Source organism: Phalacrocorax aristotelis, chromosome 6 (genome assembly GCF_949628215.1).
Source record: "Phalacrocorax aristotelis chromosome 6, bGulAri2.1, whole genome shotgun sequence".
Taxonomy (NCBI): domain Eukaryota; kingdom Metazoa; phylum Chordata; class Aves; order Suliformes; family Phalacrocoracidae; genus Phalacrocorax; species Phalacrocorax aristotelis.
In genome coordinates, this window is record NC_134281.1 from 60,284,443 (window position 1) to 60,311,352 (window position 26,910).

General features: G+C 42.0%; 1 protein-coding gene across 17 annotated transcripts in view; it reads right to left on the minus strand.

Annotated features, from left to right (window-relative positions):
- The window catches only part of PLPPR5 (phospholipid phosphatase related 5), a 264,334-nt gene that overhangs the window by 211,339 nt on the left and 26,085 nt on the right, over positions 1-26,910 (minus strand). For 14 of the 17 annotated variants that reach the window (XR_012661318.1, XR_012661317.1, XR_012661324.1 and 11 more), the window contains exons 4-7: positions 19,724-19,844; positions 18,392-18,536; positions 9,854-10,011; positions 8,366-8,515 (exon numbers count right to left, since the gene is read on the minus strand). The gene's annotated coding sequence lies outside the window, so the exon portion shown is untranslated. Of the gene's footprint in view, positions 1-8,365; positions 8,516-9,853; positions 10,012-18,387; positions 18,537-19,723; positions 19,845-26,910 lie in introns of all 17 variants that reach the window. The other 3 variants (XR_012661320.1, XR_012661321.1, XR_012661322.1) reach the window with 3 other exon arrangements.

The window sequence follows — 26,910 nt, forward strand, 5'->3', positions numbered from 1 at the left end:
ACTGTATGAACTAAAATGCCCCTAAGGGCTTTTTTTCTTGACAGAAAGGGGTAAGAAACTCCTTAATATTGCATGAACACTGCCAAGTAATTTGTGACAAAATGAGAGATTGATATTCTAATTCAAACTGCGGTCCATATACCTGTTCACCCCTCTTTACAAATTCTTTATAGGAAGCATTCATTTCCACAAAAGGCTGTCACACAAACTGCTATATAAAGTATTTTTGTAACTTTTGGAGAAGAAAAACGTTCATACATGTAATATATATAAATGCATATATAAGTATAATACGTAAAACCATTCCGTACATGTTTAGATATTTCATATAAAATATTTTTTGATGTAAATAAAATGCAGAATGTGCTTTTTGGTGATTGGCAACATCCACAGCATTTGCCAGATTTGTCTTTTGTGCTCTGTTTCAGCACGTCCCAGGTAGACATTCAAGAGGTAAAATAATGAGCCAAACTGGAATACATGGTGATTATCCAAAATGGTACTTAGAATGCTGCTCTAATAAATGTGATGAAGCCCTTAACGACTTAAGCAGTAAGGGGAGGGGGAATGGAGGGAAGAGGGTTTGAAGCTGTTTTCATTATGAAAACCGACAGCTCTTGGTTCCAATTTCACCCCAAACTGCCATGGAGATTAATATTTTTCTTTCAAAACCACATTTTTATAAGAGATTACGTTTTCCTCTGAAAGCAGAAGAGCTCCATTCAAAGACAGTCCCATTTGTTGTTGTCAGATTCTGCCTAACCGGGCTGAGAGCCTACTGTAGCTCTGCAGATCTGTGACCTGCACTTCACTCCCTCCAGGCACTATAAATAATTTCCATGGAAACAGCGCTGAAGAAGATATCTGCAAGCCAAGAAGATATCTATAGCCTTTCTGGTAGATTTATGTCTTTTATTTATTCCCCTCCATTTTCTAGGTTAAACCAACATTAAGTATATTTATTTTATAAAATACTTTACACACACAACTAAAGTTATAAAAGAAATGAAAGATGCAGGGGAAAAAAATTGAAGGGGATTCCTACTCCGCAATATGTATGTATCTATCTATAGATTATCTTCACATCCTGCATTCCCATTTGCCCTGAGGAACGAGTACATTGCATCTACACTGCACTTTTTTCACCCAAGGAAGAATTCTCCCTTAGTCATCAGGGCTGGAGCTAATCATCTGTATAAGATATTTAATGAAGAGTGTTCTGATTCGCACCTTGATGAGGAGAAAAAAGTAAATACATGTGAAATTAAAGCTGAAGGGCTCTGAAACAGCCTCATCAGACCATGAAGGGAGGAACTGAATGTGGCGAAGCCTAGCCAAGTGCAAATCTGCACACAGGGGAAAGCAGCGAACTTCCAGCCACTTGTCTTTCAGCAATGGAAAGATAATGCTCCACGTGTGGGCCTAGTAAAGATAATCTGGAAATCTACCGAACCCGTTTCCCTCATGATCCCAAAATTAATGGGGGTACATGTATACTGGAGGGGTCCAGCACTCCCTCTTTCTCCTCCTGGCCGCAGGAATACTGTGGCTTTAGGCCCTCCCTGCAAACTGCAAGCTGGTATCGTTTTCATTGTCCACTGAAGCTGCAGATGGCTAGTCCCAAGTTACAGGAGTCTCCTTACTCCAAGATCAGTCTACAGATATGGGGATAAACAGGGATTGCCTTTCGTCTCCTTTGGCTGGGCTTGTACAACCTGCCCGCAGCTTGGGGGACAGAGGAAGCGAGTCAAACCATCACATCAAAACCCAACAAAGGAGAAATAACTGTAACCGCTGCTTTGTTTTTTTTCTTTTCAGTGTAACAATAGTTGCCACTGAACAGAGCAATACATTTAAATAATTATTCTTAGCTGCATTACAGGTATTTTTGGAGCTCCTTTCCCCCTCCGTGCTCCTGTCGGATCTGGTCTCTCCTCACATAAGCACTGAGTGCTGGCCAAGAGATTTTTCTTCACTAAGATACATCAGATTCCACATCATCTTTTACATGTAAATCTCTTTGTTTATGATCCAAAATACTGCTCTCACGTACAGTTCAGAGTAGCATCAACATTAGCATTAAAAATAATGACTTAGGCATCCTCAAGACACTGCTCTAAAGCAAAGACCTCTTTAAGAAAAGATTGCCTAGTAGTACATAAGCCATTAGCTGTACTCATTGTTTAAGGCTTCTCTCTGTACTATAAATGTCAGAAAAATATTTAAGAGGCCAAGATTTTCTTGGAATTTTTTGATCCAAAGAGCTTTAGAAAAATACCAAATAGAAGCTAATTCATCATAAGAGATATTTGTATTTACACCTGTAGGTACTGAAATCCAGATTGCTCTTCAACTAATGTTTGACAGCTTTTAGGTCCAATAGTTGGAAGAAAAGAGTATCAAGATTAGAAAATTATTCTCTGTTCTCAGTCTAAGATATCCTGAAGGTGGCTATTTTTTTTTTAGCTTGTTCTCAGATCCCTACTCTACCTGTCAGAATTCACACTGTAACCACTTCAGGTACTGCCAAAGTATTTAACATTACATATACTACTCTACTTCTCTGTGCCTTGTCTTACTACTCCAAGTGTCTCATAATAATTACCAATCTTCTTTCACAGAATGGTGAAGAAGGTTAATTAATTAATGTTTCTAGCTCTCCTGAGATTCTCAGATGAAAAAGCAGTACCTATAAGAAAGGCTTTGAAGAAACTTTGAATTCACTGTCATAATCACAATTAAACGAAGGAGAAGTTTTATATTGTTCTTCTCAGATTCTCTTTTCTTCACTTCACTATTTTATTTTTTTCCTACAAGTTGCCATTTGCTGCAAAGTATCTTACCTGACTCAAAATTCCTCCGTATATCTCACTTTAGAAAAAAAATGTAAATTGCATCCATCACACACTAATCAATTGCATCCAGGCAACACAGGTGGGGTTAGATCATATTTTTGCAGCTCCCCCTGTGCAAAGAGGTGGACTCAGCACCTGCCACCTCTTTCATTCCTGGTAATAGCCACATTAGACCAAAAAAGGTGCAGAGCAGCAGAATTGTTCCTTAACTCCCGACACCAACCAGATACCCCATCGGAATCTGCTCACTGGGAACAGCAACTCACAACAACATGTATTAAACCTACCCTGCTCTTCCTGTCCCTGTAGTTACGTACTTTGACCTTCAGCCCCTACGGTCTCCTGTCAATCATGCTGAATTAACAACAGAGTAAGAAATTATTTTATAAAATAGGGTCTAGACATTTTAAAAAAAATCAAGAATATGTGGGTTAAGAAACAGTAAAAAGGGAAGAAAAATAAGAAATTCAACTCTACTATACTGCGTACATCAAATGATCAAATCTATGCTGGCTTCCTTCTGGCAGTTTTCAGTGGAAAGACAGTCCTTTCATTTACTTAAAGTTATTAACTGAGTGTTCCTGAGAGACATCCGTTTAGTGTCTGTAACAATTATCTTATAAGGTACAGTGAGATAAAGAATTTGCAGAATCACATGCGGAATTTAAGATCATGACATTTGATTCATCAGAGATTACAGACTGTTATTAAAAATAGATGGTCTTGTTTTAACTTTCTGAACACCTGATTATTAGCTAGCAAGCTTAAATAGCTTAATATTCTGATATTAACTTAAAACCAAGATATTACCTTTAAAAAAAAAAGTTTCCAGAAGGATAAAATGCAGGTCTGGTCACTGAAGTACGCACCTTCAAGAAATACATGCAATTATGACAACAGCGTGCATACTTTCCGTATTCTCTTGATTTTTATTTACCACTGAATCTGAGGCAGGTTCTGACCTCGGTTACATCCAGGGGAACCCCACAGATTTATTTCACTAACCTGAGCCTGATTTTAGCTTTTTAATTCAGAGTTTGGACTTTTATTATTTAAGCATGCGTTAGTCATATTAATATATTTCGCTGTCACACACAGAACTGTATTTGCCCTGTACGTAAGTACGTCTGAGTTCATATACTACCCGGTTTAACTTAGCATCTGATGTGGAAATACAGACCAATTAGACATACGGGCGGCCTCCACCGCTTACTGAGCGTCCCGAGCAGCCCCACTGTGCTAGCACTGCAAGAGCACCACGCCTCGGACAGCCCCGGGGAGGAAAACGAGACATATGCCACCGGCGAAACAGAACTGCCTCTGCAGCTGCTTTAAAAAAATATCCGATTTCTGCCAAATGTGTTTAGCTGAAAACTTTCTGACTTTTGTGTTTCAGCCAACTGTGAAACTCCCCCACACAAAGCCACTTTCTGAACTGTTCTACTGAGGAAAGAATTAGTTAAAGCATTGTTTCTGGCTTCCACTTTGTGTGGATATTTATACCTCTGGAAGTTAGTGCATACTAATGTGCCTAGTATGGGGAAGTTTTTCCCTTTAGTACTCTTTTCAGTTTGCCTTACACAGACGTTCATCTGTTCCTTGCTAACTCATTCCCTTTGAAATAAAGTACTCAGAGACTCCCCCACCACCCCTTCATTTCGGCCCCTTTAAGTTGCTGCAGCAGCAGCAAACTGTTAAGCTTTTAACTCCAGGAGCCAGTGGGGAAAGCTTAAAACATGAAACAAAGAGAACTGTAAGCAGAAACGAAGGGAACTAAAAAGAATCTTAATAAATGTTTTTATTCTCTTTTTTGGGGGGCTGAGTGATGATGTTGGAATGAACGAGGCCAGTAATAACAGTAAAATATTTCATTCTCACTCTATTCATAGGGCCCGCAAATTGTCAATTCTAGTCCCACCAGAGCAGAGCTGTTTGATACGTTACTACTTCCCTGCACTTAAAGACGTGAGATTTCTGAGGTTTTAGCATAGTAGTACAAAAATTGCTTAAAGCACTTGACAGATGTTAGAAATAAAATTATATTAAACTATATATAATTTATAGATATATAAATTAAGTTTCTATCTTGCTTAAAATATAATTTTATATATTAATATAGTAATATATGCCTGTATGTTATACATATAGATACACTGTATAGTTATATTAAAATATATCTGTTTGTGTCTATTTAAGGGGAAGTTACTGTAATCTGATCCATAACCTTTAAGAGTATCTTGGATTCCATCTACACGTATAGAAAATGACTAAAGATGGTATCACAGTTATGTAAGTGTCATAGACACAGTGAAAACATAGGGCCACAACCACCCACCTCCACAGCACCGATACAGAAGGTTTAGGGCGACTTAATAGAGCCTTTCAAGACCTGCAATGAGGTTCTTGGGAAGATAAAGCTTTTTACAGAGATTCCTGGCAGGAGGATGAGGGACAACAGACTTGAACTAAAATGGGAGGTTCTGACTTGACATTAGGAAAATAGTTTTTGACAGTGACGGGACTCTGAAGCAGTGAAACGGTTGCCCAGAAGTCTCCACACTCGGAGGTTTTCAAAACCCTGAGAAACCTACTTTGAACGCAGTGCGGGCCCTGCTCTTAGAAGCGGGTTGGACTGGATCCTGGGTCCCAACATGCACGCTGCATGGCCAGCCTATGTGCAGGTCCAACCTGCACGAGCCTGTGAGTCTACGACGCGTCCATGTAAAAGCCAACAGCATCGTTTCTAACACAAAGAGGCTCTGAAGCATTCCAGACTCTGGACTTTTAATTTTTATCCCTATTATTCTGATTTTTGAAATGAGAAAGAAATCCCAAGGATATACAAGAAACATACTTGAAGTCTCTGACTGCTTTGGAAGAGAACTGGCAGATGATCACAGTGATGCCATTGCGACGGAGCTGCTACTCGACCCCTGCGCTGCGTTCTCTTCCTGTAAATGCACCCTCCAGTACAACCCACCTCCACCCAAAAGCCATGGTTTAAGCTTTGACAGTGCAGAGGACCATGCTGAGATTCACAGTTTTGATTCAGAAGTGGTGGGTTAGAAACAGTATATGCCAGGCCTCCGTGCAGTTATTTACACCTCCCAGCATTCACACCTTCTGCATCTGTTTGTATTTATTCGAACTAGCTGTTTGACCCAGTTGACCTACCTGGATAACCGATCTCTCAAGCCAAATGCAATACCGAAGCATAAAGTTTAAATGAAAAACACAATCTCCAGAGATTAGTAGAGATTAGATCAGGTTAGCAGAGGCTTTAATTGCAAGTCATAAAAAAAGCCTCTTTCTCTTAAGCGAGGGAGGCCTTGCTTTGCTGGTAACTGCTGAGGCACATACCTCAAGCCTGGGAGATCCTCCAGCAAAGCTAAGTCTACTGTCAATCTCAAGCTGCTTTTTCCCTGCCAGAGCATTCCTATACAAAGCTATGATGAATGAAAACCCTGTTACTCTTACCATGGTTTCTGGTGCCTGGTGATTTGTACCTCTCGTAGCATACATGTAAAATCACGGCTGTGAGAAACCCACAGGTAACAGCTACAGGCTTCGCACCTCAGCTGTAGGTTTGGAGTGGCCTGGGAACTAGCTGATACTTTTCTATTCTCAGATGATTCCTCTCCTTTTACAGATATTAAATTCTGTGGTGTAATTACTAAAAAGTCTTTCACGATCTGCTTGCTCAGAGATGAGTAATCAAATCATCTGGGATTAGGCTATAATTAATTATGAACAGCATTCCTTACAAGCACATCCACTTTCATGAGCAAACCTAGTTTTTGCGATAGTTTTTGCTCCTCGCAGCTATTTGACTTATGGTTGGGCTGAACAGGCTTCAGTTAGTGGTCCCCTTCCATCATTGCACAAGTGGGTCACTGCAATATCTTAGAAAGTAGGCTGCTTTCTGCATTATTCCTAGAGACAAGAAACACTTAAGACGTCAGAGTTCTGCTGTAATTGGGCACGGCATAAGCCTCAGGCTCCTGCTCCGTTGTTTTTACAAAGAACAATGTAACGCTAGAGTCTTGAATTGCAGTGTCTAGGATTATCTTCAAACTGTGTTTAAGAAAAATAATAGCGAAAAAGCTGCAGAGGGGCTTTAAAACAGCACCGCTTTTTACAAGATAGGAGACATACAGATTTATTATATAGCTTTATATAGTTTAAAAATGCTTCTGCAAATAGCTCACAGGACTTCTGTTTGTGAGGACATCCAGCATCTCAGAGGCAGCAATATATCCATTCACTGAAGCAGAAGCCAAGCATTTTTTACGTAACTCCCTCCCAAAAAACCAGAAGACTGGCCTTCTCTGAGGTGGTGGTACAGCTGCAGAGATTGTGCTCGTGCAGCAATTGAAAGGGGGGTGTGAGGGGGGGAATAAAAGCAGGGCTGTTGGGTTTTTTCCCCTCAATGCTCCTTAATTTTTGTCTCGCCCTGCCCCCTGGTGGGAGCAAGGGCCGCCGTCTGCTGGTTTCACACAGGCGCGTTTGCGATGTCACCCCAAATTACACTGCTTTTCTCATACAGCCATTTGTGAAAAAGAACGCGTGTAACTTAACATGGGAAGGGTTTCCTGAAATACTAAGGGAAATACAATATTATTATTTAATAAAAGGCTGCGTGTTGATTTCTCTAAAAATTAGCACAGCACCTGCAGAATTTTCACAATGTTGAAATAAACATCCCTTCTATTCTAGACAGATATTTAGTAGTCACAATTAAATGAGAATGGATAGTAAGTATATATATAAAAACATGCAACGTTCACTATTCAATAGCGTTTTAGTAAGAGCTCAAGATACAGCATCATCTATAGCACAAGAGAAAGTTTGTTTATTTACATATTATATAAAATCCTTTTTTTATTTCTAGAAGGATCAACAAAGATGATAGCACAGACCTGCTGCGGGCTACAGCTTGGTAGCTGAAAAGGTACTGTCGTTCTAACAGGTCGGAAGGATGAAAGCAGAATCTAAGGCCTTAAAAATGTTAACGCTTGTCATCCATTTAACTGCTGCAATTCTGCTCACTGAATTATCTCCTCTAAGAGTTACAAAATAAGATACTACCAGCACAGATGAATGCTATTTTTAACCTCTTCAGCACATTCAGCCTTGTTTAGATTCTTTTTGACACATCTGTATTGCAACCTCGATTCCTTCATCCCATTTCTGCTCAAAATACTTCTGTGTACTCAGGAACTCCCTCAGGCAGCCAGGCCACCCGCTGGCCTTTCAGCTTGCTGCTGCCCTGAACTCAGGGTGCTGCAGACTCTCATGGCTGCAGGCAGCACATTCTGCTCTTGGCTCCGCCAGAGCTGTAGTGGAGGTGGGAAAAATCATTCGGCCCCACTCAGTTCACTGAACGTTTGAGAGTGAGAACACCAGCACTGCAGTCTCTGAACGCACCAGGGCCTTTGAGGCAGCAACGTTTGCAAGGGCTCACTGTCGCAACAACAATGGCATGACCAAGGCGGGACACTGGAGCACACTCACCTCCTCACGCTCCAGGAACCACCAGAGGCCTCTCGATAAACCAGAACAGTCTCAGCAGTGTCCAGAGCCCTGTCCACATTGCTTTCTTCAGGTGCACCATCTATCCAAAAAACAAATGGATTCTTGCACCTTTCCTTGGTTTCCTGCTGCAGAGAGCAAGGGTTACTTTTTAAAATATATATATGTATGCGAGCTGATAGAAAAGCTCAGTCCTGTTCTCTCGCAGACAACAGAAATCAGAACTACAGAGGCATAAGTGAGAAGAAAACACTCAAACACTAGAAAATACCAGAAACCAGAGCAGAAGCTTTACAATTTCCATATACATTGTGGCCTGGATTCTCAGAGCAGCATAATTTCCACTGCCTTCAACTTAACTGCTTTGCACTCACCAAGAATCCAGCCATGTGTGACAGCTTTGGGCAAAGGGAGATTAGACATCTTGCTGCAGTTACATAATAATTTGCCTAAGTTGTGAATTTACAAGTTGCAATCAGACTGGTCTATCCTGCAGAGGCATGAGAAAAAGCCCCAGGCTACGTGACGCAGTTACACAATGCCCCTGACTGATCAGAAGCCTGGTGAGAACGGGTAGGCTGCAGATGAAGATGAACTGCCAGCTGCAGACTAAACCCAGAATGTTTAGAGGACAATTTTTTGTGACTGTGTATTACCACAGGACAACCTTTTCTCTACTCATCCATCCAACCCAGACTAATTTGTGCTCAGGCATTTGGGGATTATACATCTTTATGAACCCCGGGTACTGGGGTACATAGGATTGTGTTTTCAGGGCTGTTTGATGGCTTATTTTAATAATGCTCTAATCACACGTTTAAAACCTGATGAGATCTCGGTTTGGTTAAGTTCAGTTAAATTGCCAAGGGTACAAGTTGGTGCTATAAAGTCTAATTAAAAAAGAGAGCTCTTACTCTGTTTATATTGAAACACAGAAAGGATTCTGGTTCATCTCCAGTGACTGTAATTGATTTAGTTCCAGATTTATACAAATTTATATTCTAAATAATTCAGATGAGGACCTGATTCTGCAATCCCCGTTTGTGTCAAACAGGATATACTCAGGTGAATAACAACACTGATTTTAATATTCTAACTGCAGACAGGAAAGAAGCAAGTAAATAAATAAGCAGGAAGATTTGCAAGGTAAGAAAGCATCTTATTTGTTGCAGTACTTTGGGTTATAAAACACTACCATGCTTAAAGTTGGTTGGTTGGGCCATGCAGCCCATAGGCAGTTTTCCTGACACGCTCAGGGAAGAGGCAGATAGCCAAACCCTGCTTACTCACAAAGAGCCTGTGAGTTGGAGCAGCCTTTCTGAAGCAAGCTGGAGGTAGCACAGTCTGCCCCACCTCTAGGCCGCCCAACAGACCCCTCAGGGACCACCCTCAGTGTTAAGTTCTGCAGAAGCTGCAGAATGGAAGAAATTCCCTGAAACCTCTTTGTGTGACACCTCTCCTTTTACCTGCTGTGATGCTCCAAAGTTTTTGCCCCAAAGCCCAGAGTTGGGGGCAAGCGAGGGAGGTGGCAAAGGCTTCGGACATAACTCCGAGGCATGCTGCGTCACATCCTGGGGTTGCTGACCAGCAGAGCTGACTTCTTTCATCAAACCAGAAAATACAGCTGGAAAAAAAAACAAACCACAAGTTTTCAAGACACATGGTGCTTAATGGTTTTTCTGGGCCCAAAACCACCTTCTTCCAAGGAACTGGTCTAACACAAGGTATCACCTCTGCCTATCCATCTTGCATACTGACCAAGCACTTAAAGTTATCTGAGTGAAAGAAAACCTCTGGCATTAGAAAACACAGATAATTTCCTTAACAGATAGGACTGGTCGGCGCCTGTGTCTTGGCTCTGGCCAGTTTTTGCTGTGGACTGCTCATGGTCCCCCCTCATCTAAGCAGCGCTCAGCGAACTCCTTGCAAAACTTGTACCAGTCCCCTTTCACTCACATCACACAGAACAGTTTCTATAGCCTCACAAACTCTTTCCCTCAACCCAAAATGGGGGAAGAGGGAAGTGAACCTAGAGTAGGAAGATATTTCAGTGATCTTGTTAGAATTTTGAGGAATTCTATAGAAGAGATTACTTCTATATAAGCACTAAATGGCTTCCATATAACGGTCAAGTGTCCGAGCGCATTTTCCAGGAAGACATGCTGCTCGGCAGTCCCAGTCATCCCACCGTGACACCATTAGCAGACTTGCTCTTTTTGCCCAGGATGCCGCCAGCATAGGTTACCTGCCCTTCCAGGCAGGATTTTAAGCTGCTTAAAGGAAAGCAGCAAAGTACATGTCACAAATACAAAAAAAAAAAAAACCCAAAACATCTGTATTTTCAATCAGTTTTAAGCACAGCAGAAAACATCGATATGCCTCTGTGTGTGTGTATGTGTGTTTGTAGGTGTGTGCAAGAGAGTACCAGTCGTCCAGAGAAACCATAGAAAAACAAATTCCAGTTGTGCAAATTTTAAAGATCCATTTGAGCTGACATTCTGTAAGGCTGCAACAGACATAACATGTTGTACTGCACAAAGTAGATTGTAAATATTTGTTTTCACTATAAAAAGAAAGAAACTGTAGCTAATTAAATATCACGCTGCCTTTGGAAAAGCAAACAGAAGAAAAGGAGGCTGAGAAGGCCATCTCTACTCAGCTCAGTGACCAGAAACTGTAACTAAGGAACCTGCATTGCTTCTAGCACAGGGCAATGATTTGCCTTTTCATTGCGCACTGTGGTCTGCGGCTGGGCTCTTGCTCTCGGCAGCCTGACTGGCAGTGCTATTCACCCTCTGCAAAAACTCCCTGCAGAGGTTTTGTTGCAGTGCCTAGTGGGGATGGTCAGGTTTTCCACCACTTCAGACTCCAGTCATGTGCTTTAGGCATTAGGACCAAAAAGTGAATGACCAGTTAGAGAATTAAACACTAATACTTGTATATTTTCTGTCTTTTAAGCAACTACTCTTCTCTTCTTTCTTGTTTCAGAAGATCTAAAATACAAAAACACAAACGAAAAGATTAGGCAAAAACATACATTATTATTTCCCTCAGAAAGGCATGTGCTCTCCCCTACCTGAGATGTTTTTTGCCATGGCTTGCAGCCAGCAAACTCTAGAAAGACATTTGCATCACTTCATTGGAGAGATGCGAGGGAACCTGCTGGCTTCTGTTAGGGGGCTCTCATCCTTTTCACATCACGGATCTCTGCTCCGGCACCTGCAGCGCCTCCTCCTCCCCCACCTTCTCCAACCTTGTGCTGTTTCTCACTTTTTTCCTCACTCATCACCACTTTCATGGAGTTTTGCCCTTTCTTAAATACGCTCTCACAGAGGCACCGCCAGCTTTCTCCGAGGGGCTGGGCCATGGCCTGCGTGGGGCTGGTGGAGCTGGCTGTGCCCGGCCCCACAGGCCTCCCCTCACAGGGGCCGCCCTGCAGCCCCCACCGCCAGCACCTCACCACAGACACCCAGTATGGAGAAACCCAATAAAGAGAAAATTCAGGGCATTTTCTGGGATCCAACGACGTGAAACTCACGGTGCTGTAAGGATGACAACAGCTCACTGTTTTTCCTCGATGAAAAGTGCTGGTTTTCCCCGCTCGCAGAAGGGACTTCTTTCTAGCAGTTCTCTGAAATTTGTGTGATCCCTTACGGTCTGAGCAAGTTGAAATGGAATTCTCCTTAGTGAAATGGGTCACTGCAATCTTCCGCTCACATCCGTAATCACACCCATCCCTGGCTAACTACCTGAGATGGTCAAAATTACAATGGAAGAAAAACACCATCAGCTAAAAAGCGCTTGCATGAGAGAACTGAATGAGTTTTGAGAAATACAGCTGTTCCCAAGAGGCGGCTGTATTGCCTGTTCTAAGCTAAAGGTCAACTGAAATTTCCAACTTGGTTCTCCTAAAACATAGTTTTTACCCCAAGACTCTCCAGCACACGCTGCTGGGAAATGCTCACTGCTCGCTTCACTAAGTGCAGGTTGTTAGCAGGACAATAAAGGATAAGTAAATACGCAAACATGAGTCTCATCTATTTCTTATCTATCACCTATTAATAAGCTAAAAAAGAACAGCTTGGAATTAGTTGTTGAGGATACTCAATACACCAAGAGAAAAAAAAGGCAGCCTCAGATCAAATTCTCTTCTAGAAGTTGCTACATAGAGACAGAATCTTCCTTTTGGGCACCTACTTCTTAATCGTTGATAAATCTTTAATATGGTTAGCACATAAGGTCCACAAAGGGTCGTGAAGTCCTCTTTGCATATAGAAGCCTGTAGAATTTCTTCAGAACCAATAACCACCCATTTTTTACTTGAAGCAATGGAAAGTCCATGATGCCCTTCCTCGTTCCTTCCAGTCATTAATATGTCTGACTTACAAAAATTTCACCTGAAACCCTATAGACCACCACTGATATAATCTTGTGAGTCGCCTTCTTTACTGCAGCGGGATAACAATTGGGAATGCTCCTCCTAACGCGGCTGTAGAAATGCCCTCCAGCTTCTCAGTGCTCGGGGACAAAGAAGTGGACACTTCTGTCCGAGCAGAGGTGATGGTTTTGAGAGATCTCACTTCAGCAACCACACGGGTGGCGCGTGCCCTCAGAATCAAGAGCCATCAGGGAGCCCAGTTTCCTTTTCCTACCTTCACCATAGGCACCACGATCACTAGTTTTATCTTCCTACCAGTACAGAAAGTCTCTTCTGCTGCTGCTGTTTGCTACATTTGTCAGTAGATTTCCACAAGTTATATTATGTGAAAATCTGGACCTTCATTAAAGTAAAGGAATAAGGTAACTTTTATACCTGCGTTCAGTTATAAAAAATACATCTATTTTTAGGAAGGAGTTTATACACCTCGGAGTGACATTATTATTCCTTCGTTCCTGTGACTTCTCCAAGAGGGAAAAAAAAAAGTGTTATTTGTACTACAATAGTGATTATATCCCCCTGACAGTGTCTGACTGTGCTAGGCACAGTAAATGCATGAAACAATAAAGTGACTGCCTGCCTCAGAGAGGTTACACTTTAAGCATACGTGACAACAGATGGAGAAAACCCTGGAGTATCAATATTGCATGCACCAGAAGGGATTATTCTCACCATGCATGAATTAGACTGTACGCTGTTGCTACTTGTACTGAAAGTCCTTGGTCCAATACCACATCTTGCAGGACTGGAGGTGGAATTAGATTTTCTTTCAAAGCCTGCAGATTGAGTGCTCCCTCACACACATTTCATTATACTGCTGTCAAAGTTCACTCTCACTGGCATTGTCATTTTTATTTTGAAAATGTTTTCAGATTGCAAGAGGCTGCAATGGAAAGAATCTCTGACACAAATTTGGCATGCTTTTCTGTAAGCAGGAGAAGGAAACTCTGCCTGCATTGCAGGCATGACAATCAGCATATCCCACGGGTAAGACTACTTGTTTCCCTCATTTGAAAGCAACACAGAACATAGCTGCACCAACAGCCGTCATTTACTTTCATATCAGCACACCGGTGGTCAGCAACAGGGGAAAAGGAGAGCTTAGTAAAATCCAGCTTGTTGTGCTTGAATATGCAGGGTCTGGAGCAGTTCTGCAGCAAACTACTGACCTGAAAGTCCAGACGGTTTGCAAGTGGTGCCCTTACAAGTGATTGTCGCTCTGACCAAGATAATTCAAAATCTGTTCTGCTCGTCCCTACTGAGAGCAGCTTTTGGCATATCTCAATCACTTTGTAGAGCGGTTTTCATTTTTGAGAAGCTTTGTTTGTTCTTCTTAAGCCTAATACGTTTGAACTTCCATAGAAGGACTAATCAAACCAAAAGAATACTCTGTCATGGGCTGCGGGTGGACCAGATGTGCTTCCGTTGATGTTGCCGAGAGATTTCTCCCAGTGGATTTGGTTCGGGAACATGAAGAGGCCATATGGTGGTATAGATAATTTACATGGCACCTTTTATCACCAAATATCACAAAGCACCTTGCAAATCACCTCCTGCACAGGAAGAATTTCACTCAGAACTGAAATACAAATACCTTTGGGGTAAAACTTGGCAAATGCATAATAGCGCACAGTAATGCTATGAAACAATCTGTAACTAGTTGTGAAGAATGAAGTCATAGCAAACTGAAATCACGAGAGGAACATAGGCAGACAAATTATAGTTACAAATCAGTTGCAATCTGCACAGCTTCACCCTCTACGTGAAGCAATAATTTATTAAAACTAGTTTCTTCTGTTTGATAAATGCAACTCTTAAAATAATCTGCAAATATAGACACTGAAAACAGAAGTCAAGACTAACTAACTTATATTAGTTTTGCATGTGTACAGTAAATATGCATACATCATCTTAATCTCGATGCCCCAAATGGGAATGTGGCCAAGAAAAGTTATATTTTTTGTATTTGTTATTAGGAGGTAGTGTGGGAGGCTCTGCATGGTTTCTGACACGGTCGTGCATATCACTACATAAGAGAGAATCATCAAGAAAAAGTGGTTGTTTCAAATACAATAAAATTTTCTTTCTATTCATCTTGGGAAAAATGAACAGTAGGAGAAAGAACACATGACAGTGCAACATGCATCAGTGTCAGGAAAGAAAACAGTCAGTATTCAATTTCCAAATGAAACAACATAAAATTGCTTTAGTGAGGTCTATTACTTGAAAATGCTAGCTTCTTTGGTTACTATTCTACCACTTCCAGACTGGCACTTTCTTTCAGCCCAGAATGTGTCTTACCTCCTGTAGATATATTCATATTACATTTCTGTGCTGTAAAAAGGCAATTCTAAATGCTGCTCAACAAATCAAATGAATATTAAGTAGACATACAACATAATTTAATTTATGCTGTGTATTTATAGAGTTCCCAGAACTTACTACAAAATCATTCGCTGCACTTCAAATGAAACTGGAAACGTTTTTAAGATGAGGATTTAAAAAAAAAAAAAAAAAACAAACCGGGAAGTCCAGCTGCCAGCTCCTACCATTCGATTTTCTCTTTCTAAGAATTGCTGTCCACCCACAGTAATCCAGGCCTGGTCACACAAAGTCACAGCGGTCTTAGGATCACGTTTATCCTCGTAACCTAGCCACAGTGGTCCTCCCTATCCCAGAAAAGATGAAGATGTAAAGACAAGGCTACTGATGCTACAGGAAATGACCAGCAGGTCTTGTCCTCATTCCAGTGCTGCGGCCTTTTGCAACTACGAGCGCGACGTTTTCAGCACAGCCCTGTGACAGCTGCAGAGCTTCTGTGTATTAAGGCAGCTGCTAATTAGGAGCTGAGCGTGTCCTTGGAGCTGTTCAAACCCTTAAGATTGACTGTGACAGGATACAGTGTCAGGATATTCCTGTTTGCTCCAAAGGAATAACAGCAGAGACTGTACAGCAGACACACCAATACGCGGCTGTCTTGAAAATTATGGGTTAGAAAAGACACCAAAGATTTGCTGAATAGAGAGGCAGCTCTGCGAGGGGGAGCAGAGCAGCCTTGTACTGAGGCTCTGCCTGCTTACCCCTGACATGCGCCTAATTATCATTCCTGGAAAATGTGCACTAGCAGTATCACTCCACAATTACGATGCCCATTTTCGTGGTCATGTTTTGTTCACCCTTCTGATTGTAGTATTTACAGAGGGGCAGAACAGCGTGAATGCAGTGCACTCAACCCCCAGGAGCAATTTGCGCTTTTTATTTTTAAACTAAGAGTCATACGCGCTAAAAGGATGTGAAAAGACTATTATTAAACTACCTTTAAATATGTTTAATGGCACCACATGCTGACTCAGAAATTCCTTTCCTCCAAGCCTATACAAAGTGGAGGGCCTAATTGTGAATCCTTTATTACTGTGTTGATAAATGTACCGTATCATTCATTCCTTTCCAGAAAAATTTCACACAGGCCTTTTTTAATACAATATTTTAAAGATAAAACTCCAGTATATCTATTTAGAGGACCAATCTTAGCTTCTGTAGTAAAATAATAATAACAGCACTTACTGTATTTTAGATCTTCAAAGGGATGGATGGATGTTAAGCAATTTGTCTGTATTGGCAAGGATTTTAGTTTGCACTGGGCAGTAAGTAGCAGCAGGTATCTTGCTCCCTTTGGCTCCCTTAAAGTATTTTCCCCTTCCTATTTTATTGCACCTCTTTTTCAGGTGCAGGAAGTGTAGGCAAGAGAGTCAGTTCTGCTCTACAAACTAGGGCCAACTGTACAATAACTGAGACTGGTAGGGACAGAGCCTGTCACAGCAGCAATGAGAGTCTGCCATTCCAGGAAACAGTTGAACTGAAACCGTATTGCACTCCCATCCCGCCCAGAAACTCAGAAGCTGTTACAGTCCCAGTTCCTCTCTGCAGCGTCTCTTCTTTCTCTAAGTGTTCAGTAGTGTCCCCATGTCCTTGAAATTCCGAAGTAAACCCGAAGGAGACTGCAGAGTTTGCAGACGTAACGAGCATTAATTCAGTAGTCTCTCTTGGCAGAAGAGCATTCCACGTTCAAGTGCGTTACAGCCGCTTATCTTTTGCTTATCCAGGAAGCTACTTCTACAAGCTTGTGAGGGGAACATTGTCAATAAACATTAAATAAAACCATTGGAGCAGCTTGGCAGTCCCACTTCCAAAAGGTACCAGCGAAGGGGCAAGGCATATCCACAGCAGTTGTGAATGCGCTGTGACCTTGTGCTGCTTCACCATCTTCCCTTCCTACCTCATAGCGGTACGTGTCCTGAAAGTGCTCTGCCGCCTGCTTGCTTCCCCCAGGACCGTATGGGTACCTCTGCAGAAGCAATCCTGAAGGGTTTTGTTAAAACCCAACTCCCTGCTTTTGTGACCAATACAGACCCGTAGATGTAGAGAAAACAGCCCCTGCACAGTGATCATCTTGTCCTTTGCCAATACCAGTAAAGAGTGCTCTCGGAAGACACAGGATGGTGTTTTGCCGCAGAGACGGCACTTCTTTAGCACACAACAAAAAGACAGCAGTTTCTTAGGTGCCCAAGTCAATCATCTTTGATTCAGACATCAGTCAAGCTTTTCTCTTAAAGAACTAACATGCACATGGCCTGTATTTTCGATTATATCCAGAGCTATATTCCGAATTCTGTCTTGGAGGCTGCAGTAGTTACAGATTAGGTTTTTGATTAAAAGAATTAGGAAGGTATTATTTGTAGAGGGTAGGACTTGCTAGAAGAATTTACACAGCTGAGGAAAAAATACAAGCTTTCTGGGCCTGAAAGGATGAAGCAGAATTGTTTATCTCTGTTGCCACACAGAAAAAATTCTGAGCTGATTTACTGCGTAGCTTATGAAAGATCAACACATGTACACAGAACAAATTCATTGTTTTCTCCCCTTCTTCCCAGAACCATAAACCTATATTTCAAAAGCCACCGCTGAAGTGGAGGATGAGATGGAAAGGTGAACCCTGGCTCGGTTTTCAAGGGCAGGTCTCTTGCTACTTAACCCAGGAATTTTCTCAGTCTTCTCTTGCATTCTATGCTGCCATCATCTGGCCCTTCTCATAAAACCTGACATTTTGTAAATCTCAGTTATCTCCAGGCCTGAGTTTTTCTCTGGGTAGGAAGTTTCAATGCTTTTGGTGAGGATTTTTCACAGTAATGATTTGCCTTAGTCCAAGCAGCAAGAAGCCTCTTCTCCAGCCACCACGCTCCCAGAATATTTACCCAGCCTCTTGGCCAGGCATCCAGCTCCCTTTGCCTAACTGAGCACTCAGGATAGAGGGAGGATGTTGATCTATGTGTCTTTTCATACTCAGACCTACTATTCCGATTCCAATCCTCCTCAATCATCCACCAGAGCTTTCTTGATAGCAGCCAGTTACCTTCAGCATGCCAGCCACCAGGGCCCTGACTATGTCCTCCTAACCAGGGAATGCAGACGGCTGGTCATGGAAAACAACCTTCCTCCTACAGTAAAACTCAGGGTGTTACCAGCTCCTCCAGCGATTAACTTAAACACAAACAGGTTGTTTACTTACTCTGAGGCAAATATTATCTTCTGCCTGACGGGGCAATCATGAAAGGCAAGAGAATCTTTCCAGCCAGCCCACACTCATCGAAGGCCACACTGCTTCCAAGAGATCACAGCCTTTGCCTCCTTCCGTTCGATTGGCAGCCAGAGTACTGCGTAAAGATTCGGAAACATTGATCTGGTTAAAAGTTGGATTTCTGACAGCTGATAGAACTCTGAGGGAACCATGAAAGCAGTGACACTAATGTAGACATGGGGGAGAGCAGTACATGCAATAAACTTTGCTTCATCTTTAGATCGCAGCACACCACTCTGGGTCATCAGAAAGGTCTTTTTCCTTTTAGTATTCCCAGCGCTTGGGATTTTGTCTACTCTCTCTTCTTCACAGGAACCCTCTAGTCTCTGTGCATGCCAGACAAGTCTGCTTAGCAAAACATGCTCAGCTGCTTTGTCTTCCTGCCAAAGGATTCACCCAACCTGTTATGCAGGTAACAAGGAGAAGAAAGCAAGGTTGCCTGCTTCTCTGCTGTCCAGCCACACCCCAGTTCCCTCTGCAGAGCAGAAAGACACTTTATAGAACATTTCTGTTGTACGTGGACTGCAGATAAGCAAACGCAGCAGATACCCTCTATCACACAGCACAGCAGTTAATGTGGGCAGTTCTTGGCAGGACACTAAGCGAGCACCACAGGGAGACAACAGCATGGCGTTACTGGGAGACATTCCAATTCGCTTTCCTTCATTCTTTTTCCTGAACGATTGCCCAGGAGAGGTGGGTTGGGTAAGGCTCTGCTGGAGCTTGGGATGCACATTTTTCAGAGTATGGGAATTACTGCATACAAAGGAGACTTTCGGGCCTATACATTAGCATTAAGAAGTCTTGGGGCAAATGAGACAAAAAGGGCATATTTACATAGGGACAGTAAGGAGAGACAAACCCAAAAAGAGAAAAGAAGGGAGACTTGGTCTTAGAAATCTTAAGAACAGCTGCTTGGATTTAATCCCTACAGCTGAGTCCTGAGAAATTCTGCTGAATCAAAACTGAAATTAAATACAGACTTCTTTAATGAACAAAGTAAAAACAGGGCTAATATTGGATGTGCAGAGATGACCAAGTATTCTGGCTGAGTAATAATTTCAAATGACAGTATGCTGAAATGTACAGATTCTCTACTTGCTATTTATTTTTGTATTGACAGAACAGACGTGGGACAAAGAGGCTGGAGGATGTGACAGCTGGATCAAACCTCCATTCTGAATTCAAATCTGAATTGGACCTGAATCAATACGTGCAGGTCTTGAGCACCACTGTGTGCCTCCCCCAAAAACCTTCACTGACCTGAGTACTAGATGAATGCCTCCCTCATGCATCCTGGCAGACCTGGGCTGAGACTTTCAGACCTGTTTAGGAACTGGCAGAAATGCAACCGGGCTCCCCAGGCTTGAAAGAAGTCGCAATCCTAAAGAAGCAACACAGAAAGCAAATGCATACCTCTGTAAAAGCAGTCACGCCAGCACAGTTAAATATTGGAGGCTTGAGAAAATACCTTACATACAGTTGTTTGCAGAGGAAATGCAGACAAGTCCTTTATTGGCCCTATATAACATCACTGGCATTTATTTCTTACACTGACAATTTTCCTAGCCTTGATCTGCGTAACTTTAGAGTAAGGAAACAGAGAAGGAGCAAATCATATGTGCCACATGTTCCCCACTTATGATTTAAACAAAACAAAGAATCCTTCATTTTGTTTTTCAAGCAGGCTCTCTATGTTTCTGGAGAGTGCTGATGCCCTGTGATATCTGAGCAAGATAGCAGTAGGCCTGTACACACTGTATTCCTCCCTGCTTTCTTAATAAAAGAATAATGAAGTCAGTGGTGCAGAAGCAACACAACATGCTGCTGTGAAGGAGACCTCAAAGCCCACTCAGCTGCTTCACTGGTGTGTATTAAAATTAATGAGTTTCTACTACAGAAAGAAAGAGGTGTCCTTACATGGGAATGAGATCTATGATCTTTGTATTGTAGCACAACCACTGAGCAGCACAGAAATCTGCACAGCTCCGTCTCAAATAATAAATTTCTTTTAACAGGAGGAAAGCGAGGACAGACTGAACACTCTCACTGTATATACTGAAAGAGGGGATAGGAGAGCTTTTCATTTGCATCTTAAGCACCTTCCCATTAGTAAAGACTGGATTGCTGTTAAGGCTCTCTTTTTTCCCCCCATTTATATAGCTAACAGAGCAAAAAATTGGCAATATTGAATGCCAGCCAGCACCTGAGGCTGCTAACTCAGCCAATATAGCCACAATACTTAATGGGTCTCAATTACAGAGCCCGTATTTTTGTGCATGGGAACATATATCTGGAGGTCAGCACATTTCATTAATATTCTTGATTAACACATCCTTCACAGTGGTTTTGAGCTTTTAATGCTTCCCAGTTAATGAAGCAAAATTTTGAAGCAGCTATTAGCTTGGTACATAACACAATTTTAAAAAATGCTGTTTCATTAAGACACCTCAGTTTTATCCCAAATTCTTCAAGGCTTCATCCAACTGCAAAGAGGAGTTAATAACACACTGCTACACTAACATCTCTTTGAAGCTTATTTCCTGCCTCTGAGTTCCAGTGAGGAACAAAAACGACCAGCATGTTTCATTTCTGAAAAGCACATCAAGTATTTTGTGAGTTCAGCTCAAGCCATTTGCTTGGACTGAAATTCTAACTGGAGAACGTTTTTACCTAAATTCCACAGAATAACTGCCCAAACCCTTAAGGAAGACCACTTCCTTTTCCTACGTGCTAGAGACACACCAACCCCAGATACACCAGTGAATGCCAGCTTCAGCCCTAATATAGAATTACAAGTGCCAAATCATGGTAGAAATCAGAAAACCAGGACCACCTCAAAACTGCTCTGAAGTGTTCTATCAGCACCAAATATTCCCATCTCACTGGCGATATTTCATCTCAAACTATTCAGATTTGACATTTATGCACTTGCTGTTCCAGAGTTCATTGCAACCTACAGAGAACTCGGAGCTTTTACAGAGCAGGAAAAAGAAAGTGGGGGAAGAAAAAAAAAAGTCTTGAAGAAGCATCAACAACCCAATCTGCTAATGTGTGCGGCTCTCCAAATTAAATTTTTTTAGGTTCCTATGGCTGTGGTTTATACCTAAAAATCTTTGCTATGTCGCTGATGTTAAACTCAGTGTTTCCACAGCATACCTGCCTCTGTCTGCACACTGCTTCTGTTCTAATTTAATCAAGTTCAGCCTATTAATAGGATCATGTAAAGGGCAGTTATTTTGCTTATCTCATTAAAATCCAGAAATTTGCTACACTGCCCTGCCATTAAATCCCCGTCAGTCTAGGAGCATTCCATTAGGACTGCATTAGTTCATCATTACTGAAATTTATTTTTGTTTTAGTCTCACTGGAGTCAAGCTTTCGCAAAAAAGATACCACATGAAGAAACACGACATCTGAAGGTCAGCCTCTACCACTTCTTTTTGGGAGGAGGTTTTTGGGAAGGCAAGAAAGAAAATGAAAATGTGTCCCAGAAGACTCCAGAAATGGTTATCTATATGGCGTAAGGAGAGAACGCTCCATTTTGTCACTTCCTTGTTGCTGGCCGGCAAACCTCCCTTTGTGTCTCTCTCCACTCCCCTGCTTTTGTAGAAGGGCCAAGCCTGAAGTTAAGCTCCAGAGAGTACCTGAGGAAGACTCTGGTTCTGGGGCTGTTTGAACCCAAACGCAGTTGATTCCAGCTTCCCTAGTTTAGCCAAAGCAGAACCCCAGCACTGAGCAATCTGCCGTATATTGAGTAAAACCTCAGACTGGGCTCTGGCAAAGAACCGATTGCCTTCCTCCTTCCCTCCCAAAATAAAGGAAGTGCAATTGGATGGGTGGTCTCACAGAAACGTAATTGTTAAGCCACATTTCCACAAGGACTCCCAAGGCCAAAGAGACAGATACCACCTCTGCTAAAAGGAATCCTACTAACAAGACAGAGGCCACATACACATCAGCAAGGCCTGGGGTTCACTAGAAACAGAGCTGTGCAATGGAACAGTTGGTGCTGACGACCTGACATCCTCCCTATGCATATTTCAAGGGGGTTTACCTCAGACAAGATCTAATCAGGTCCCATTAGGGGCTGAATGCAGTTGGCAAGCGTTGAATGTGCTCTTGGAACACGTCGCCTCTTCAGTTTCATCCGAATGGGATCCAATAAAGCACCCCAAGACTGCTCCACGATGTGCATCAAGGCACGCGTAGCAGGGACAAACAGATCAGCTTCGAAAGCACATGCCTGATCTGAACTAAACCACTAATCTAGACACCCTGTGAGTTCTTCTGTATGAGACCCTAACGCAGAATATACAGAGGAATAAAATACATTCTGTGCTATGCCCAGAAAGGCACCCCAGAAAAGCGGCATCAGGATGTGTCTTCCAAAGTGAGGTGATGCTATGTGAAAGACAAACAGATGGGCAGGCAATTTTTTAAAATTAGAGATAATGGAATGAGGCGATTTAAAGTCATTTTACTCCCTTTAAGAGTAAAATTTGCTTTTGTATTTTAAGCGAATGAGAGCAGCTATGCGGCACGAGCCACAGCACCAAAAGGAGCGTCTCCTCCAGTGCCTTGGATCTTGCTCCAGTGACTTTCAAACGACAGAAAAAAGATCAGGATTTTTTTACAGGCTTAAGACCTTTGACACTCTCAGCTTTCCTGTACCCAGGCTTTGTCACACAAAATTAACCAAAGGCATTCTGGCATGCCTAAATAGAAAGAAAATTATTTTTATTCAGACAGAAAATTAACTATAGTAACAAAACTTCAAAGCAATCTATTTTCAGCACTCTGTGAGGGGCTAGAAGACATTAACAATTGTATGTATTTGTCTGGAAGTGTTTACAACACGTTTACAAAGCGGGCAACTAAGTTAGCCCAGCTTTCTAATGCCAGGAAAGAAATTCAGAGTGGCACTTCAGTGTTTCAGGTGAAAGTTTGTCAGTTCTTTGTGTATCACAGAATCACAGAATCACTAAGGTTGGAAAAGACCTCTAGGATCACCAAGTCCAACCCCAAACCCAAAAATACCATGTCCCCTAAACCATGCCCTGAAGTGCCACTTCTACACATCTTTTAAATACCTCCAGGGATGGTGAAGGAAAATGATGCGTAGGAAATGACACAGGGAGGGTGGGTCACTTTCATACAATGCAAAATTGAACAATATTTTATTAAACATATAATTTCAATTGATTTCAAGAATACTAATCTGAAAGGTGATCCAATGCCAAATGAAACACAATTTTTATCCATTGCAATGGATCAGTCCTTAATAATCATGGGTGATATGTGCAAATCTGTAGAGACTTCAAGTCAAGGTGTAAATACGCACTCAAACATCTCCGTAAAACACCTCAATTTTAAGGAAGTCTAAGTCCATACAGCTCTTGACTGACTTAGGTGGCACATGATGAGAACTAGGTAGAAAAGTTGGGACTGCACACACTTTGCTACTGCCTCTCATATATGACCAGTTGAACAAAAAATAATAAAGCATAAATCCATCAGCTGCCCTGAGCTCCAGTTGCCAACACACCATGCTACTGCTTCTTCTGGTTAAACTGACCAACAGTAAAAAAGATGATATCTTAACAGAGGAGGAAAAGCCGCTCTTATGCTTTAAAGCTGTTTGGGTTAAAATTCAATAGCAGCAAGATTCAAAAGAAAATAATCAAGGAAGTATCATCACAGCTGTAATACATGTGGCAGTTCTGGGAACAAAATGATCTCTTCAGACAAGCAAAGTTTCTGTAGTACAACAAAGAATACTAGGATAATTTCAAGCTACAGACGCTGCTATATGAAGACAAAAGTCTCTATAAAGTAAAGCCAACGTGGCCGGTGGTCCTTAATGTACATCTACGTGTATTTTTGAATGTCCAAACTAAAGCCTTCAGAGCTCAAACTGCCTGTCTTTTGCATCACATAGACCCGGATGAATTGCATGAATTGCATTGCATTGCATGAATAAAGAGAATTTTTCTGGTAGGAAGGAAGGGAGACTTTCTTACCAGTCACACTCTGGCCAGTACCTCTCTGCTTTGTCCAGTCTTTTCTAAATATTTGTGCACATTCCTTACATTCCCACCCCATTTTAGTGATACTATTCAGGTACAGGTTTACCCAAATTTGAGCGAAACATTCACAGTAGATCACAATTAAACCATTGTGAACAATGCTTGAATATAGCACACAGTAAGCCTTTATTAAATATATATACAGGGGATGCATAATAATAAATTATATTATTATAATACCATAATTACACTTCTGACCCCCTTTTTAAAGGGAGATGGGCCCATAGCACAAAATAATCCCATGTATGTTTTTAGAGATCATAAAAAACAAAAGAAATATTCAAAAATAAGCTGTGTTGTTACTGTCCAAGTAAGAAGCTCAAACTTTTTAAAGAATTAAGACTCCTACATTGCTCTAAAAATAATTGTGTCCCGAGGCATTAAACAGTTAATAATCAAGCCTGGGATTCAGCAGTGGAGAAGAGAAGAGCAGAACAGTGCTCTCTTCCTGCTGGTAGTTGCCTTTCTGAGGTGTCAAGAAAATGAGCAGCAGAGGGGATTTGGGATTGCCTCTGGTTTTCTTTCTTATCTGATACTGAAGCAATGCTCGCCACCTTTGCTTGCCGACTTCCCACAAGCCATTCCACGGTTACCCGAGGACGAGGGCAAGGTGTCGCGGCCGTGCTGCCCCACGCGCCGCGCTCAGCAGAGCCGCGCTCAGCAGAGCCCCCGGCCCTCACCCTCCCCTGCGCGGCAGCGTGCCCCGTCCCACGCCCCCCGCCACGGGGAATCTGTGCAAGTCCCCGCAGCGCCAGAGATCCCGTAAGAGCGACTTTATCGCACCAGACCTTGTCAGCGAGATATTAACATGCAAATCCCAGAAACTATGTTATCAAGGCCTGATCCACCCTGCAGCCAGGTATGCTACAGACATTCTGGACAGATTTCGATGTAAAGAATTCTTTTTAAATTAAATATTTTTTAAATCGTAACATTTGTGTTCCTATGCAATCTAAAGATGCAGATCTTGCATAAAGGAGTTGATATTCAAGTCATTGTAGTTAAAGTTTTTTACTTTTAATCTCCTTTACAATTATTTCCTCTCTAGTACTTCACATATTTTACTTATCTTTTCCTGAAGACAGATAACTCGGGCAACATATACACAAGAAGCAAAGGATTTTTAGGAGTTTTACCTGGCCAAGTGTAGGAAGGACACTTACAAAATTACATTTTTCAGTTCATTTATGTTTACCTACCCAAAAGATGGCACCACAAGTCAAAAACGAAGGCTAGCAGGTGGCACCATGACACAGTCCACCAGCCATCAGCTCTGCTGGTAGGAGGCCAAAACGCTGGGACTAGTGAATCTCATAAGTCAGCAGATCTCCCCATCAGCAAAGAGCAGACCTTATTTCTAGCTGGTAACCTTCTGCAGCAGGAGCCACCTCGGGGAAACGGGGCACACTGCCCGCAGAACAAAGCTTGTATCAGCCAGCACAAGTATCGTCAATGGGGACCCAGACTGCCACGCAGCCGGTGCTCCTGTGCTAGCCAGTGCCTGTGCCAACCTACCTTTACTTATATTACAAAACACAGAACAATATCCCAGCTGGCCTTTGAATATTTCCACATCTCAAAGAGACCTCACATTGCCAAAATGCGAAGGACTAAAATGTCCGGTTCTTTCTATGATAGTTCAGAGGTTTACGTGCCAGATTCCCCAGCTCCTGAAACTTCCACTGAGGGTGGCAATGGCCCCTCACATTTCTGACCTGTCCCCAACCTTCCTGCCTCCTCAACTCTTTGTTCCTGATGTACCTGCTTAGAGAAGTGGCTTTTCCAGGTTTTTCAGTTTGTCTAATACACAACTTGAACATTTGAGACCACATATTCTTGTAGCCAAATTCTCTGCAGATTTGATGCAGACATTCTCTGCATCACGCCTGCTGAACCCTGCGCAGTCCGAGATACGGCCCAGGGAGCAAGTACGGCGTCCTGTCAAACACAGAGCCACGTTTCCTTCCATTCTTCACACACCACTAGATTGATAAATCAAGGTCTCATGAAACTTGACACAGGAGGATCGAACAGGTGCCATGAAATTATTGCTTTCAAAGCAATTTTGCATGAAACAAAACACGTATCGATTCCACATCCAATAAAGCACTCTCATGGTATCTCTAAGAAAAGTTAGCATTCCTGATCACAGAAGTTCAATTTTAGAATGCATTTGCTGTGATTTTTCCTGAAGACTGTCAACACACTTACTTCATTTAAAATAGTTTATTATATGAAAGTTTATAATTTTTGTTAAAAGCAACCTTTAGCACCTGCCTAGCATTTTTATCCGCCCAGAAATTACAGTAAATCACCATAATCTTTACCTCACCTGCTAATTTAGTTAGGCTTTGTCCAGAA